Here is a 19713-nt window from a genome sequence, read left to right as displayed (position 1 = left end):
GTTTTGAGGGCTCTCGCCTTGTGGTGTTCCGGGGGACCAGGGGAGGTCGTTCCGGAGTGAGTGGGCGAGAGGAGGAGCCCCAGAGGTCCCCACCTACCCAGCTGCCGGCGATCCCGGAGGGTCGTGTCCTGGCCGTGGCAACCCTGGGGGGTCAGGCAAGCCCCTCCCAGAGTCCTGAGGTGCCCTCCTCAGCCAGCAGTCTCCCCATGAAACGAGGGAGACGGTTTTCATGGGAGTCGGCTTCAGAGTCTTCGGCGTCCGAGTCTGCCCTGTCCGAGACCAAACTCCCCCAACCCGCCTCTGACCCAGCTGTAGCCTCTGCACCGCGCCCGAGGAGGAAGAGGAAGAAGAAGGGGCCTGCCGGTCCTGTGACCCTGTCTCCTCCCGAGTCAGCAGCGGTGAGCGTGCCTGAGCCAGCAGCGGTGAGCGCTGGCGTGCCCGTGCCAGCAGCGGAGAGAGCTGGCGTGCCCGTGCCAGCAGCGGTGAGCGCTGGCGTGCCCGTGCCAGCAGCGGAGAGAGCTGGCGTGCCCGAGCCAGCAGCGGTGAGCGTGCCCGAGCCAGCAGCGGTGGGCGTGCCCGAGCCAGCAGCGGTGGGCGTGCCCGAGCCAGCAGCGGTGAGCGTGCCCGAGCCAGCAACAGTGAGCGTGCCCGAGCCGGCAAAGAAGAGAGCTGCAGTCGTGAGAGCGGAGGAGAGAGCCGCGGCCGACTCTGCAGCAAAGACTCTTGTACAGTCGGTCTCATCCCATAAGGAGCTGCCTATTATCCTAGCTGCTAAGGCTTTTTCTGATTATTTGTCCCGTCTTGTCCAAATTTTAGAAGTCCCCGTCAGTCCTGTTTTGTCCCCTGACCCTGTCCCCAGAAGTCCTAAGTGTCCAGCCGTTGTCTCCCCGTGTCCTGTTGATGTGGCCCCGTGTCCTGTTGATGTGGCCCCGTGTCCTGTTGATGTGGCCCCGTGTCCTGTTGATGTGGCCCCGTGTTCTGTTGATGTGGCCCCGTGTCCCGTTGATGTGCCCCCGTGTCCAGTAGATGTTGTATCCCCGTGTCCTGTCGTCTCCCCGTGCCCAGTAGATGTTGTCTCCCCGTGCCCAGTAGATGTTGTCTCCCCGTGCCCTGTAGATGTAGTCGCCCCTCGTCCTGTAGATGTAGTCGCCCCTCGTCCTGTAGATGTAGTCGCCCCTCGTCCTGTAGATGTAGTCGCCCCTCGTCCTGTAGATGTAGTCGCCCCTCGTCCTGTAGATGTAGTCGCCCCTCGTCCTGTAGATGTAGTCGCCCCTCGTCCTGTAGATGTAGTCGCCCCTCGTCCTGTTGATGTAGTCGCCCCTCGTCCTGTTGATGTTGCCCCGTGTCCCTTGTCTGCTCCCGTCATGTCCCCGGTCAGTTGTCCCGAGACCCCTCCCCGCCCCTCACCACCCAGACCTGCCCGTACCCCCCGTCGTCAGCCTTTGTCCTGTCCTCCTAAGATTCCTACCCCTCCCACCCGCCCTGGTCTGTCCCCCATGAACTTTGTGGTCCCGCCCCCTCCCCTTCCCTGTTTGTTTTTTTTGATTTGTCACCCCAACCCTGCCGTTGTGTACTCATGTTTGCCTTTGTTGTTATTTGTCATGTCCTGTTGGTTTGTGTCTGTGTCCCAGTCTGTCATGTCAGTCATGTCCCGTGTTTGATGTTCCCTTGAGGAGCGTCTGGAAGCCGCTCCTTAAGGGAGGGGTTCTGTCATGATCCTGCCCTTGTGTCCTTGATTTTTCCTAGTCTTGAGGCAGGATCATGACAGACCCTTGTTTTGTGTACAAGCGCATGGCCTTGTCTTTGGGCCATGTGCTTGTGTTGTCTCGTTCCCTTGCCCCGCCCCCCTTGTTATCCTAGTCGTGTCGTGATTGCCCTATCTGTGTCACCTGTCGTGTCTTAATTGTTCCCCCCTATTTAGATCTCCTAGTGTGCTCTGTCTTGCGTCGGTTCATTGTGTTACTTATGTGACTGTGATTTGTACTACTTATGTGTTCTACACTTGTGATTGTACCTCTGAAGTCCCTGTATAACCGTGAGTGTTATTTGTAGTTAGTGTTCTCTAGTTTTGAGTCTTTGTTTATCTTGTCTGATCAGTCCTGTTTAGTATTTGTTGTATCTGCCCTAGTCCTGTTTTCCCCCTCGTGGGTTTTTGTTTTCCCCTTTTTGTCAAATAAATCCTGTGTGTACCCGATCCCTGTCTGCACTTGAGTTCCTCCCTTGCAACCCTGACAAGATCAACATTCGCGACGAAAACATATGTGCAAACTGTAATGAAGCAGAGATCAGTTAGTTCCTCACTTTCCGCGCTGACTCAGAGATCGTTTGCTTGCTTCAGTTAAAGTATAACGTGCCAAGCGTTGTCGACTCATACATTACACGTCACACGCTGATGTCACGTGTCGTTACGGGATCTTCAAGGGTTGTGTGTGAAAGCACGCACATATACCGGGTCATCACTGGCAGTGTGAAAGTGCCAAATCTAGCGACCAGGGAACAATTACAGGAACACTTTACCCCTGTATTTGCCGGAATGGCAGTGTGAAAGGGGCTTTAGAAAGAGAATAGTAAAATCTACTCAAATGTATTCTAAATGTATTAAGTATTGCTTTTTGGTTCATTAGATGGGTCCTCATATAAATTGGATTATCTGCAGTTTATATCGTGTGTTAATCAAAACATTAAATGTGTCTCATTCATGAAACATTCGTAAATATACGAGTAAATATGTGAGTGATTTGCGCGTAAAGAGGACTTCCCGAAAACTCAGATCCTGATTCACAAATACTTCGTAGATGTCAGATGTGATTGTGAATTGTGTGTGTGTGTTAATGAATTCCAATCAGTCGTAAATGGGACATGCATGCACGCTTATTCTCAATTACCATAAATCCCGCCCATTAAATCCGACTGACAACTATATGAGCATCATATTATGACACCAAACGAAGAATTTCAACATGTCTTCTCAAAAGCGAATTAAAAATTTACATTTCTCAGCTGCAGACATTGAAGTTTTATTATCAGAAGTTCATTCAAAACGCCACGTTTTATTTTCAAGCATACGTGGCGTATCAGGTCCTTAAAAAGGAAGCCTGGCAGCATATTACAGATGCTGTTAATATAGTTTCATCTGTTAATCGAACAGTCCCAAAAACCGTATGTAATTACTATATATATATATTTTTTTCAAAATGCTGTGTAAATATGTACCCGATTATGAATTAAAATGCAGCCTTATTAATGAACAAAATGTTCAGACGTTAAATGCACTATTTACGCGTGGCTGAGAGCAGGTGTAGATTTATTTCGTACCAACTAACATTTGGAAAATACGAACATTTTAATGAATCCGAAAATTTACGCCAGAACCACTTTACACGCGATTTACACAAAAATTAGTTCTGCTCGTGTTTCATGAATGAGACCCAATGTGTGTAATTCTGCATTTGAATGTAACTTCGTGTTTCTATCAGTTATATATGTACTGTTTGGTGTTTTTGGAATTGTCATGTTGTGACCCAACTATTCCCCTGTGTAAAAGGTGTGTAAAATGTATTAATCTTGAATTACGAACTTGCTAGAATATCACTGTTGAAATCTGATAAGCCTTAAATCATTAGGGTGGGTGTTTCCACAGAGACAAAGGAACTTTTTCCCGCTTCAGAGCGCGGACATTGGTTTTTCACGCGAACAGAGGCGTGAACCATCCCAAGCCATAAGAGCCGACCGAAGAAGGTCCGCCTCTCTCTTCGTTCTCTGACACGCTGCTCTCCTGTCGACCCTGGTCGCTTCCGCTCGTCCCTCCGAGCGGCCTCGAGCCGCTCTAACATCGCCGTCCCGGAGAGGACAGCCAGTCTCATGGCTCCTCCGGAAGCTTACGTTTTCGTTGTTTTGTTTTCTTTTCTTTACTAAGTTTATTCGCATCTCCACACGAGGAAGACGAATTCTGAAACACTGCCTTGTTAAACTTTTCAAATACTGCGCGATCCCGCAGCAGCCCGGAAGATGAACGAACACCTCTTGACACAAAGGACCACGCTGCTCCATGCTCACGCCAAGCTCCAGCGCAGCTCACACGGTCTCCAGCTCACGCACACTGGGCCATGCAAGTATCGTTTTCTATGGAGATTTAAATGCTGCTTTAAAGTTGGTCTATAATTTGATTCGTTTGGTGTCTTTCAAGTTTACTGTCTGTGAGTTTACATAAACGAGCTCATTCTGTGACCACGCTGTCTCTCTCTCATCCCCCCCCCCCTCATTCATTCTCTCTCTCTTTCTCTCTCTCTCTCTCTCTCTCTCCCTTATTTGGATTCCGTTATGTCTTGTACAAAGTTAACTGTCTGTATTGTCGTACGCATATTTACTATGTGCGATTTGTAGTTTGATGTATTATTAATCAATTATTAAAAATCCATATATTTATGATTGCCTCCACCCCGCTCATATTACGAGTCACTGAGATGTCTGATCTAGCTACAAGCTTTAATTTTAGAAACTAAATTTATCATAATGATAGGATAATGTTTTCATGGCCAGAGAATATTTTTCATTGAATTATAAGAAGTGATAACTTTATTGAAAATTGATAAATTAATCTTACGGCCGTTTGCTGGACAAACCACTGTTTGATTTGAAGTAATTTACAGTAAGAGATATCACAATAATTGATATGAAGAATGGCATATTGACATATTAATGAGTAAATTACAGTGCCCTGTAATAAGTTATTGGTATAGACAATTGAGCTATTTTTCATCTTCAATAAAATTTAGTGTAACTGTCATATGAGATATATATTAATCATATTCCTGATTAATTATTCAAATCCCTATATCATTTGAGTTAATTATTATGTACAACCCAGTGTTGTTACATATATTTGAGATGGAAAAGTGCAGTTTTACAAATGCTAGAAACGTGGCTTTCTAAGGAAAGATTGCGATCAAATAGCACACCTAGGTTCCTAACTGATGACAAAGAATTGACAGCGCAGCCATCGACAGGGTTCTAGGTTATTACATGCAGAGTGGTGTAAAGGGATGGACATGGTCAGCAACAATACTTAGGTAGGCATTTAAACGATGGGGCCCAAAGTGTGCAGAGAAAATATCCCTCATACCATTACACCACCAGCAGCAGCCTGAAGCATTGAGATAAGGCAGGATGGATCCATGCTTTCATGTTATTTACTGCAAATTCTGACCCTACCATCTGAATGTCACAGCAGAAATTGAGACTCATCAGACCAGGCAACATTTGTGCGAATTGTAGCATCTGTTTCCTGTTCTTAGCTGAAAGGAGCAGCACTGGTTGTGGCCTTCTGCTACTGTAGAGCATCTTCTTCAGGGTTCAACATTGCATTCAGAGACTTTATTTTGCATACCTTGGTTTTAACGAAGGGTTAACAGAGTTACTGTTGCCTTTCTATCATCTTTTACCATTCTGCCCATTCTCCTCTGACCTCTGCCATCAACAAGGAAATTTCATCCACACTACTGCCACTCCCTGGATATTTTCTCTTTTTCGACCACCCTCTGTAAACCCTAGCAATGGTTGTGCGTAAAAATCCCAGTAGAGCAGAAGTTTTTGAAATACTCAGACCAGCCCGTCTGACATTAGCATTCCACATTCAAACGTCACTTAAATCCCCTTTCTTCCCCAATTATGATGCTCGGTTTGAACTTCAGCAAGATGTCTTCACCACATCTAGAAGCCTAAATGCACTGAGTTGGTACCATGTGATTGGCTGATTAGCAATTTGTGTTACCAAGCCATTGAACAGGTGTACCTAATAAAGTGGCCAGTGAGTGTACAGTACAACTTTTACAATAAAAAAACATATTTCCATTAACTAAAAACTGATTTAAGGTATCATTCAAATCTCAAGGTAAGATACATTTTAATACTGAAGTTTAAAAGGGTTAGCTGTAATTGCTGCATATAAGCAATAACAGACTTACCAAACAACAATGATAATAATAATAAAACTACCTCGTGATTCTGTCATATTCAAGAGACAGAATGTGAGACACAGGCGAGAGATGGTACACTTACTGATTTATATATTCATGAAATCAGGCATCTTTAGAAAAGCAGAGGTAGGGAGTCTGTCTGTCTCTCTCCTCAGGAATCAGGTTCTTTGTGTTGGGGTTGAATGAGTAGAAATCACACCATACAGAGACACAGTCAGAAAGACATATTTAGACACGTCCAACCACTCTTGTGATTTAATGGGAACAGACATAAAGACATGAGATAAGAGAGATATTAGAAAGAGGTACTGGACAAACATACTTTTACACGAGTGACACTGTTAATGAAATAACAATTGGTTATGAACCATTACGTTTTTCTATAGAACAGATTTCTATTTTTAATAAATGCTGTCATTTAAAACTTTTTATTAATCAAAGATTAATAAAAAAATTACTGTTTTCAACATTGATAATACATCAGCACGTCAGTATGATTCTGAATACTGGAGTAATGGCTGATGAAAATTCAGCTTTTATTCACAGGAATAAATTATATTTTAAAGTATATTAAAATATAAAATTTTATTCTAATATTTCACAATGTTACTGTTTTTTTAGTCTGTTTGTTGTTGTTTTTTTGTTTTTTTTTAATCAAATAAATACAACAAATACAACCTTGACGAGCACTCATTGTCTTATTGTCAAACGTACTGTCTGTGAAAAAATCTACTTAAAGTTACTTACAGTAGTACAGGTTTTCAAAAAGTTGCTTCTGAGTAAACTTGAATATATTGAGTGACCGTGGAAGATTTTTATTAGTAAGATTTTAATCAATCAAGAATCATCAATGTGAATCTAGCCATTTTTGTTGCTAGTTGTTTTTCCATTATAATCCTATAGGTAATGGATAGAAAGGAATATGCTTACGTGCTGGAATGTTCAGAACTGATGAGAAACATATGGCCAGACATACAGATAGGGCCTTTCTTCATAAATCAAGCAGAGGGCCTCTCCTTTCTAGGGATGGATGAAAAGTGTAGTCTAAAAGAAAAGTTTGACTATGTGGAACCGCCCCATATAGTGTATATAAGGAGAAACCAAATAGCATTCGAGAGATCTCCTTACAAGGACCTCTCGGCTTTGTTTTGCTAAAAATAAAGTCTTTTCTTCTGAGAGAAAAATCCCTGACTAATTTGACAAGGAGTGAGTAAAAGATCCAGTCTCCCTAACCCCTCTTTAATAGTAAACATTGTTAAAAGCATTAACATGCAATTGGCTTGGCATTTGCCTGGTTATCACAGTTATGTATAAAAGACATAAAAATACATACATCACATCACACATTGAATATCACAAGATTATAAGAGTTGAACTTCAGCTTAGATACCTTATGTATCAATTTCCCATTATCTTGACACCTTTGAATTTAATTTGCTTAGCTGTGGCTTTGACTAGTGACCTATTTAGTTATAATCTATGCTCCCCATGCTCCTAACTGTAAATCAAACCAGTCTTACATTTTATTATCTTTTCCAACATTTTCTTTAATCTACCATTCTTAGCCTTTTCAATTTGATCATTACTTCATTAAATGCTCCCTTCTATTAATACAGCATTTTCCCCAAAACATAACACATACTTTTCCTTCTTCAATTTTCTATTTTGCTCCTTTCATTCTATTTGTTGCATCCAATTGCTCTATTTTCCCTTCAAATCTTCCTACATCCATATTTCCCTTCTCATAACCTTCAAATTCTTCATCTACCATTACTTAACATTCTCTTTCCACCTTTTCTTTTCTATTTGTTGGCTCATATCTGCACCCAAGTATTTTGATCTCAGTAGCAGTCCCATCACTCTCTCATTCCTTCTTCACCAGGGAGACTCTTTGCGAGTCGTTGCAATGGTCTTTCCCTCGTTGGCAAGGATGGGTCGTTACTAGCACGCCCTTCATCCCTCACTTCATGCTGTGTGGAGTTGTTGAATCTGATTGGCATATTTAAGGTTAGAGATGTGAACTCAGGTGTCACTCTGTAACCGTTTTGCTGATTAATGCAAGGCTCTCCCTTGAGATCATAACTGCACCCTCACTGGTTCTCTTTGATGGAGCGAAGCATTCCTTGGCCTTACTGGAACTGCTGTCACCTGTAAATGGAAAACTTCAGAGTTTTTTGTTAGTGTTATCAAGCATGCTAATTTGTTCACCTTGCTAGTCGTCCTTCTTGGTGTGACCTGTGGAAATGTAATGTGGGTTGAGGGCTGTCTTGGCCCCTTTTTGAGTTTTCACAATTCCAGTGCTGTCTTTACTATTTTTTTCATTCCTTTCAATTTTATTCTCAACAATTTGCTTATTCAGTTATCTCTTTGTTTTGTAAACTGAGTTCCACTGTATTACTTTATAATTTCCTATCTTGCTCTGTAATATAGGCCTTTTGACCTGGAAAACACTCAACCCACTTTATTTTAACATTTAGAAAGACAATATTTCATCCTTTTGACACAATCAGCTCCATCATGATATGCTGAAAAGAAAGTTAGATGTGGGGTGGACAGAGCAAGCTTGCTTTGCTCTGCCTTCCCATGTTATACGCTGCACATGTGTGGCTCTGTTTTTCTTTCTGCCACAACAAAGACCTTGGTACTGACCAGGAAACTTCACCAAATTCATCCATGGTCATTATTTTACTGGGCATAAGTTTGCCCTGTGGGCCCACATTCATATTTGTATACAGCTGTTTGGGCAAATTGATTGAATTGCCTCAGTGTCTCGTCAGACACTCTCTTTCATGCCATACAACACCATCATTCATACTTTTTCACACACTTTCACTCCCCTTTTTTGCCAAAAACTTTTCTTTTCTTTCTTTACTTCCTTTTTTCAAAATCTAATAGATTGATTTATTTAGAATATTAGACCTAGGCATTGGGCATTTGAGAGAGCCAATTATCATTTCTCAAATGTCATGTGTTTGTCTAATTTAAAGTTTAGTCAAATACTTTTTTGTTATTGCTCATGAGCGACTCTGAGAAGAGGATTGGAGATCTCTGTAAATCTAGGATCCATGACCATCAACATTTCCTTCTTGTTACCCCCAGTGATGACAGTATACGTGATTACATGATTTTGGATCTTTAGAATAATTTTTTATTCATTATTATTTTAGTTCAGTTTTACCTTAGAAAATGACAAAATGGAGTGACCAATATTTCTATTTTTTCAACAATATATATTTTTTCTATTGTTCATCAAGATACCCTTTTTTATTTATTTATTCTCTCTTCCCAACGCACTCAGCATTGTTGTCAAGTATTCAGTTATGCATTTTCCCCTAGTTGTTTAATGAAACAGTCTTACTATGCAAAATCCAGCTCCATGTTTATCTGATTGGTGAGTCAAGTACTCACTTCTGTCTGTCAAAATTATTTTTTTCTTTAAGACATGAGGCTGGACTGGAACCTATTGAAAAGCAGATTGAGAGAGTTAGTTAAAACACAGAATTTAAAGAAGTGCTGTGAGACCAGTGAATAATCAAGATTAAAACATAATAAATAAGATAATGAAATAAAATAATTAACATTTGAAGCAGTCTCTATAGTGTTCATTGAATCTGCAGGACCTGTGCACTGAAGGTATGGAAGTCCTTCTGATGACATCATCTGCCTGGGCTGTTGTACTGGGTTGTCAGTCTGTGATGGCACTCAAAGACCTGATGTTGTGGTGTACGGTCTCCGTTGTTTTTCTGCTTCTTCTCAGTCTGGCTTCTGGTTGCTTTCTGCCAGAGTTTTGCATTTCATAATGTTCTTTTCACCCTCAGGAAAAGTCTCAAGTGAAAGATTCACCTTTTCCTGCTTTGCTTCAGTCTTTCTCCTTGCTGAAGTGTGTTCTTCTCTTTCAGGAGGGTATAACGTCCATCAGCCCCTCCCTCTTCTTCTCTTTGCAGCTGGGTTTGCTGCTTTGCCCTTCTCCAGTTCATTGCTTTCCTTTGTCAAGGCACTGTTCCAGAAGTCATCTGAAAGTTTAACACTCAGAGACTGCATTAATCAAATGTAACCTATGTAACTTCTGACCAAATTGTCTCTGAGCAATCAGCTCTTTTTCTAATTTTCACTTTTCAACCTTCACTTCTTTCAGTGGTCCCTTAATAAAAACAAAATCATCTGGTTGAAAACAGCAGTTCTCTTATTCTATATTAGTAAAGCAAGTTCTTCATTGCAGGAAAATAGCAAGCATTTTTTTCTTCTTTGCAAAATGCAGAAATCAGCTACCTTGATTATCTAAGTATACTGCAATAAAACAAAATAAACCTTCCTTTTATAACAGTCATATATGCATATGGTAAAATAAAGACTTCAATCATCATCTTTCCTTTATATTTGCATACATGATTCAGAATAATCTGGTATTGATGAATTAATTTTTCCTAACCAACATAAAATAATTCTTATTATTGTAAATAAAATAATTAAATTTAATTCTTTAAGCAACTAGTTCCCTTCCTATTGTAAAATGCCTATAGCTTTTGAATCAAAATGTCTATTAACTTGGTCACCCAATCTTGCTCTCATTCCACATTGCACAAGTTATGTATTTTATTTTTTACATTTCCACAAGCCCAATCTCTGAAACTCTGTAATGGATTAAATTTCATACTGTCCCAGGGATAACAAGATACAAATTTTAGATTAAATTTCTAATCTTCACATATTAGATATAGAGTTTTAAGCACGTGCATCTTTTAAATTCATCTATTAAGACAAGTTATTAAATAATAAATGCATATCTTATTTTAATTAGTTTATTATTATTTCTATATTCCACCATAGCTGCCATCTCTATATTAGTCCATTTCTTGGAACATTTGTATTTATTTTTCTCTAAAACAACCTTCATACAGTTAACTTTATTGTTTTAGGGCTCCTGCACTTCTCAACACCAGCCACCCCCGTCTCTGTAACCTAATCACTCTCAAGTGATGGTCCAGGAGGGGAGAGCACCTCTTGCTCCACCCATGTAATACAACTTTAATGTGGAAACTTCCTCCCTTGCTCTCACTCCCACTGCGCTGAGCTCACAAAATTTTCTCCCCTTTCACACAGACATCTAAAATGCAAAAATCTATTATAGATCTTGGTTCAAACTTTATTGATGCTATTTTCCTAACCTCATTCACACTTTCTGCACTCTTTATTGAGCCAGAGTGCTTATTCTTGCATACTTTTTCTAAGGGATAATCAGTCATTAATTGTCCTTTTATTATCAAGGCTCATCATACATTCATCCCCCTCAAGTGGATACCAGTTGCGTCCCACTCCACCCAGCCACCCTGAAGTGACAGTCCAAGAATGGTGCGCAACTTTTACCCACCCAACACAGAATTTATTTGTTCACACATTCATTCGTCCGGACACAGATACATCCACACAACAAAACACAGCTCTACCTAGAGCTCCTTAAGGGCCCACCTATTCTGAATTTCACTTATACTTTCTCAAAGCGGTGTCCGTGGGACTTTTCCTCGCGATTCCTTAATCTGCTTATCCGTTTATCACTGTCCTTACCTGGCACAGCTATCCAATAAACACAGACCATTGCATACAATGTCTTTCTGCCTACACCATATTTGTCTTAAATCGAGGTTGCCTTCCAAGGCCTTCCTATTAATAACCCAAATATGTGCATGCAGTTATTTCTTCTGGAGTAAAACCCCTTTTTCATTTTAGATATCCTATTATTTTTCTAAATTTGGAAGAGCAGATTTTAAGTGTCCTTACCACTCAGAACTGACCAGTCAACAACACACACTAATTATATAAGCAAAAATGCTTACCTTACTCTATGGTGGCCACCACTGTGTGTGTGTGTGTTGCTCATCAGTCAGCTCAAAAGCAGTCGTCCACTCTGCTCCTTTCCAGTCCCATCTGGGGTGCCAAATCTGTGGTGTATTTTGCCGGTTCTCCAAAGAATCGAACTCAGTCAGGGATTTTTCTCTCAGAAGAAAAGACTTTATTTTAAGCAAAACAAAACCGAGAGGTCCTTGCAAGGAGATCTCTCGAATGCTATTTGGTTTCTCCTTATATACACTATATGGGGCAGTTACACATAGTCAAACTTTTCTTTTAGACTACACTTTTCATCCATCCCTAGTGAGGAGAGGCCCTCTGCTTGATTTATGAAGAAAGGCCCTTTCTGTATGTCTGGCCATATGTTTCTCATGACTTCTGAACATTCCAGCACGTAAGCATATTCCTTTCTATCCATTACCTATAGGATTATAATGGAAAAACAACTAGCAACAAAAATGGCTAGATTCACATTGATTATTCTTGATTGATTAAAATCTTCCACATGACCTACAATGATATTATTTTTATTCCTTTATTTAACCAGGGGAAATCATATTGAGACGATAGTCTCTTTTTCAAATGGTCCCTGGCCAAGAAAGGCAGCACTTAAAAATGTAAACAGAAGAAAAGAAAAAAAAAAAAAAAAAAAAACAAAGCATACCAAATTACACAATAACATATCAACACCACATAAACCATACCACAACACATAACAAAGACAAAAGTCAGATACAACAACAAACAAAATATCACAATAACAAAATAACCAAGACATCCTACTACACGGAGTATGACAGCTACATGAAGCTCCATACAAGAATCAAAACAGAACAGCAGTCTATATACAATCACACTTATAGCTGAATGTTTCTGTGACATATAATTTAAAATCATTAAGTGGGATAATAGTGCTTATCTTCAACTGTTTCTGCAAAGCATTCCATGTTGAAGGACCATTGTAACGGAAGGCAATTTTACCGAATTCAGATTTTACAGCAGGTGTAGTAAAAAGAATGCTATTATTAGACCTAAGATTGTATCTATTGTTTTCTACAAAATAGAAAACTGATAAATAAGAAGGCAATAGTCCTAACACTGCTTTATAAATAAAAATAAGCCAGTGATGCTGTCTACGGATTGAGAGTGGAGGCCAACCTGATAAACTATACAAACTACAATGATGTGTAAAATACTCTGCTTTAGTGACAAAGTGTAGAGCAGAATGGTATACAGAATCCAATGAACGTAAAACAGACTTTGCTGCATGCATGTACAGAACATCTCCATAGTCTATAACAGATAAAAAGGTAGCAGCAACAAGTTCCTTTCTTGCCTTTAAATTAAAACAAGCCTTATTTCCATAAAAAAATCTTAATTTAACTCTCAGATGTTTTACCAATTTATCTACATGGGGATTAAAAGTGAGCTTTTCATCTAATAAAAAACCCAGATAATTATAACATGACACTCTTTCAATTTTCTGGTCATATAGAGTAATAATTTGATTCAAATCCTGTACATTCCTAGAATGAGTAAATAACATAGATTTGGTCTTTTTAGAGTTTAGTACCAATTTTAATTTAAGTATATTTTTTTGTAAAACTGTAAAAGCATCCTGCAATTTATTTAATGCCTCATACGGAGATCTAGCAGTACTGTATATAATAGTATCGTCCGCATAGAGATGTGCAGCTACATCTACATTTGTACAAATATCATTTATGTAGATCATAAACAACAAAGGCCCTAATATGGAACCTTGAGGGACTCCAACCATTAATTCTGCCTCCCCTGATATAATGCCTTCACAAGTGACACACTGATATCTACTAGACAGATAGTTTTTAAACCATTCAATAGCATTATCAGACATCCCGATTTTAGACAGTTGTTTTAACAAAATAGCATGATCAACCGTATCAAAAGCTTTTGAAAGATCAATAAATAATGCTGCACAAGATTCTTTACAGTCAATAGCACTTACAATATCATCAACTACCTTTGTGGCTGCTGTGATGGTGCTATACCCTTTCCTAAAACCTGATTGAAAAGGAATAAGAATATTATTTACTATTAAGAAGTCCTTCAACTAACCAACGACTCAAAAATTTTAGCTAAAACTGAGAGTTTTGAAATAGGACGATAATTGTCCATAATAGTTGGTTCCCCATTTTTAAAAAGTGGTCTTACATGCGCTGTCTTCCAAGACTGGGGTATAATGTTTTGTTCCAAAGATAAATTAAAAATATAAGTTATTGGTTCAACAATAATATTAGCCACAAGTTTCAGGAGGAAAAGGTCAATCCCATCTGGACCAGCTGACTTTTTACAATTAATGTTTTGTAACGCGAGTAAAACCTTCGCTCTTGAAATTGGTTCAAAAGTAAAGAGGTTTGAATCCCAAACATTAGCGTTAGACAAACCTGGAGATGAAAGATGTCCTAGCTCTGGCTTGAAAAGGGATCAAGGCCAAGTGATTGTTAAATAAATCAACTATACATTTTTTATCATTAACTTGTACATTATTAACATTTACAAATTTAGGAAGTGCAGAAAATGAAGAGTTTTGCACTGTTTTCATTGAATTTATAATTTTCCAAAATTTAGCTGGGTTTTTTAAATTTCTTGTTGTCTCATCAAGATAGAAATGTGACTTAGCTTTACGTATTTGTGTAGTACATGTATTTCTTAAATATCTGAAATTAACCCAATCATTTTCTTGCCCAGATTTACTTGCCTTTGCCCAGGCCAAATCCCGTTCATGCAAAAGAGTGGATAATACATCAGAAAACCAGGGATTATTCCTCCCCTTTACTTTGAACTTTCTCAGGGGTGCATGTTTATTTAAAATACCCACAAATTAAGCTTTAAAATATGACCATGCCAATTCAACATCAGGAATTAAACAAATCTTTTTCCAATCAAAATGAAAAATATCATGGATAAAAGCTTGCTGATCAAATAATTTAAAATACCTTTTCTCCACAATTCGTGGCACTCCCTTTTTAAGTTTGCAGTTTCTAATCATACCAACAGCACAATGGTCACTTATATCATTTGAGAAAATACCTATTTGTGTGCATTTATCTGGGTTATTAGTTAAGATCAAATCTATTAAAGTGGACTTTTTTAAGTCCTTTACGTTTGGACGAGTGGGAACATGTATTACTTGAGTTAAATTTACAGAATCACAATAATCTTTAAAATCTTTAGATACATCTGTCAACCAATTCCATTTCAATATTAAATACCAGTTCAATATAAAATATATTAAATACTTTGTGCAACTAGATTCCCCTTTCAACTTAGTTGTCTGCTTTTTGAAGGGGTCCAGGAGGCTTTACCTGCATCGCCCCTTTACCGTCCCTACATAGGATCTTCCCACTGTTCTGATGGCTCTTAAAGGGATACTCCACCGTGTTTTCATATTAAACTATGTTTTTCCCCTAACTAAGACGAGTTGATACATACCTCTCTCGTCTCAGTGCGTGCACTCAATCGCTTTGGCGCATGGTGACACTTTGAAAGCACTTAGCTTAGCCCATTCATTCAATATGGGCCAAGCAGAGAAGCTACCAAACACCTCCACATTTTCCCTATTTAAATACAGTTACTCGCGTAGTGTAACTCGACCTAGGACGGTAACACAAAACAAAACATTGCGCTTTTCTAAGCGTGTAAAATGGATAACTATATTGTATGGCGGAATACCATGGCAAGTGCTTGTAAGCACTTCGTCTTGGCGCAGTAATATCTTCACTCGTGAAAAATCCTCTCACCGGCCCCCGCTCACTCTAGTGAAGATATTACTGCGCCAAGACGAAGTGCTTACAAGCACTTGCCATGGTATTTGATAACTGCAGCGCTCTCCTTGTTGGAGTGTCTGTGCAATACCTGCAGAATTCAGCAGATAGAATTCTAACTGGGGCTAGGGTTGCTGATCATATACCTCTATTTAGGAAATGTTACTTTAGGGCCTTTTGCACTGCTGGAACCTTTTCATAGTACCAGAACTAATTGCTGCCGCACGTTTGCATTACAGATATCTTTGGCTACCTTGTTTTGTGAGCGCCTACACTTCAGAATGGTTCCGAAGCTACAAGTGATTGAGGTCTCATGTACAGTTCACAAATGGATGGGTTCAGGAGCTGCAAATCATAGAACTGGAACAACGGCAAACAGTATACAGTAATCCGGTAAGCTGCGCTCTACCTAGCTGCTAGTTTAGTAACTTTTAGTGCTAACAACCATTCACACATGGACTTTTAACAATGTGTTTTTAAAAGTGTAGTTAGTAGCTGTCAACCCTCCCGTTTTTTCGGGGGTTGTCATATATTTGAGCTCTTTTCCCGCTGTCTTCCCATTTTAGTATTTTCCTGTAAAATATCCCATTAGCCCTTCAATCGGACCTGTCAAGTCTATGTGTTGTTGTCCTGTTGCTACTCCTTGCCCTTCCAGCAAAACAAGATGTTTTCAAAGCATCGTTTTGCTTACTTGAAAGCAACCTTAGCATGATGTTGAAGTCACGTTAGACCTACCTTCACAAATTGCTTAACGTTAATGCAGCAGTTTTGTAGTACAAATTTTTGCTGTCAGCAGAGGGATAGCAACAAAAAGATGAATGTTGAAACTTCCTGTATTTTGGATAAATAACCTGAGAAATTTCCCTTATTTTCAATGTTGACTTAAGCTATATAAATTAATATTCAGATGTTATGGTCTCTGTGGTCGCGCCTCCAAGCAGGAAAGTGGTGTAAAGTTAATCCATTCTCATTTTATTTTCCCCATGGCGATTTTGTGTTGCGCTATTACACCCCACAATACAGCAACCGTTTACCATGGTTGAAATAGATTTTTAATTAATCAAATTAAGACACAGATGAGAGGGAGTATGTCTAAACACTGTGCAGTAGTCCGAGTAGCAGTAAAAGAGGCCATCAATGTGGTGGCCACACCAAGTATGATGTCACGTATGGAGCCAAAAGAGTCTCAATAAAGATAAATGCACACACTACATTCACATATGCACACATAGGATTCATACATGCACACACATAATTCATAAATACACACACAGGATACACAAATGTGCTCAAAATTCACAAATGCACACACAACATTTAAAAAGCACAGAAGATTCACAAATGCATATGTCACAGTGTGACAAATGGCATGTGGAACTTATTCCCGCTGAAGCAGTGTTCCCGGGGGAACGCTTTGAGTGTAACCCTGTTCCCAGGCCTGTGTGTGCGTTTGTTGCTGTGACAACCCCAAATGACGGATTGGCAACAGGTGTGGGGGATTTACTCAGAGTTTTGCGTGAGGCCTCATCAACAGTGGAGAGGATAAAAAGCAAGAGAGAGAGGTGGTTTGTGTGGTTTTTATCCTTTGAGAAAAGTCGTTTTATTGGGTGGTAATAGTTACTGGAGGACGGGTGAAGGAAGAGGAAAGTGTTGCTTGATGAGGGATTCGAGGACAACAGAAGGAGAGTGAAATACCCTGTTTGCATTGGAGAGGAGCTGAGTAACTGAGAACTGAGTCTTGTAATTGCACACGTTTGACACTGAATTGGATGTGGTTTGGAGTGTTTGGATCACGATCATAAATATCACTGAGTTGATTGTACTGATTCATTACCGATCTCTTACCTCTCCCTCCTCTATAAATGGTGATGTGAACTGTGACTGTGAAGAAAAACATCTCAGAACATCCTCAGTGGCAGTGAGGATCACACCCCCCCCCCCTTCCCCTCGGACAGAAACCCAAATGTGAGTGCTGGCTTTAAATTGCACTTCGTGAAGTGAGTTTGCAGTGGCTAAAATTGATGTTTTCCCCCACAATATATGTTTGAAGTGGAATTGTCGTGTGTGTGTGTAAGCTACATTCCTTTTTGCCATGCACTCTCTATGTGTTATGAGGGCTGACTGTTAATAGTAAGAGTCCTGTGACACTGATCTGTTCCAAATGTCTGGATGTTGAGGAATTATCATCTGGGATGTGAATTAACCCCTCTGTTGTGCTAATAGGAGAAGAGATGCCCTGTTGAAATATTTACTATCTGTCTCAGAAGAAGCCCCATTCAGCCTGTTGACTTCGAGTCTGCTGTATCCCTGCCATTCAACTGTATGGTGAGAAGTGTTCGCTCCTTCCAATGCATGTGAATTGTATATTTGCCTGAAACATCCATTCTGTCTGTCTCAGAAGAAGCCCCATTCAGCCTGTTGACTTCGAGTCTGCTGTATCTCTGCTATTCATCTGTATTGTGAGAAGTGTTTGTCCCTTCCAACGTATGTGAACTGTATACTTTGTCTGGAGCATTCATTCTGTCTGTCTCAGTAGAAACCCTGCACAGCCTGCTGACGTCGAGTTTGCTGCATTCTTGTAACCCATCTGTGCTGAGAGAAGCGACTGTTCTTCTGTCACGAATCGGAGGCTGGCATGCTCTGTCTGGAATATCCATTCTGTCTGTGTCAGAAGAAGCCTCGTTCAGCCCGTTGACTCCGAGTCCACTGTATCCCTGCCATTCATCTGTATTGTGAGAAGTGTTCGTTCCTTCCAACGCATGTGAACTGTATACTTGTCTGAAGCATTCATTCTGTCTGTCTCAGTAGAAACCCGGCACAGCCTGTTGACTTAGAGTTTTGTTGCATCCTTGTGGCCCACCTGTGCTGAGGGAGGTGACTGTCCTTTGTCACGAACGTGAGATGGGCACGCTTTGTCTGGAATATCCACTCTGACGGTGTCAGGAGAAGCCACCTTACTGTAAGACTGTGCACCTGCCGTATACGTACTCGACTGATATCGTTCACCTCAAATTCCGTACCTGTGGAAGAAGGAAGGAAGGCTGGAATTACATACTTACCGGAGGAGATTTACCGGACCCCTCACTTGCCAAACACATCCCCACCTCAAGGCTGTGTATCTGCCGTGTACGGACCGGACCGATATCCATCCGTCCCAAATTCTGCATCTGTGAAAAAGGGAAGGAAGTTTGGAAGTATTTAATTACCAGAGGAGACTTACCAGACTGCTGGCTTGCCGATCGTATCCCCACCTGTGAAATACCTACTTGACCACCCATCTGTCCATCTATTGCGGGGCCCGCACAGAGGAAGAGGGCGGGAGAGTCCCCGGTCGCTGCACTGTTCACCTTCAATCCTTGAGGGCAACAAAGAAGATTTTAGTTTAGGATTCCCAATTTGTTTTTACTTCAAAATAAAACTTGTTAAATTTATTCTCTGTCTCCGACTCTTCCCTCTGATACGCTCCTCGAGGTGGTCCTGGTTTAGGGGAGGGCGCAGTCCAGCTTGGCCCCCCTGACCTGTGACACATACAAAATTCACAAATGGACACAAAATTCAGAAATACACACACAATTTAGAAATGCAAACAACATTTACAAATGCACTCAAGATTCACAAATGCACAGGACAAGATTCAGAAATGTATTTCTGATGCACACACACATATATCTTAATTTAGAAACTGCTTGCGGTCTGTGAACTTCACTGCATCGACACACAAATGCCTTTTTTAACAGGGAATGATCTGCAAAATCAGAGATCTCCTTTGTTTTAGCCAATCACAAGAATGCACCCCACGGGGGGATTGTTTACTTAGTCTCCATAGTCCATAATCAAGATGCCCAAGCCCTATTACAAGGTGTGTGATGGGAGGAATTTGAGTTGGCGATTGGGTCGCGAGGCCAGTGGCAGGACTATAAAGGTTCATTGTGGGTGATAGGAGAGGAGAAGGAAGTGGGGACAGAGCTACATCCAGGATAAGTGTCTGGCTGGGGTTGGAATGAACGTGTTCATGGAGAATCGTGAGGTTCAAATGTGAAACGGACGTCTTTTGATAATGAAATCTATGTATTTTGTTACTGCCTGCA

This window comes from Carassius gibelio, chromosome A9, assembly GCF_023724105.1.
Source record: "Carassius gibelio isolate Cgi1373 ecotype wild population from Czech Republic chromosome A9, carGib1.2-hapl.c, whole genome shotgun sequence".
In the NCBI taxonomy this organism is placed as follows: domain Eukaryota; kingdom Metazoa; phylum Chordata; class Actinopteri; order Cypriniformes; family Cyprinidae; genus Carassius; species Carassius gibelio.
This window is presented reverse-complemented; position numbering follows the sequence as displayed.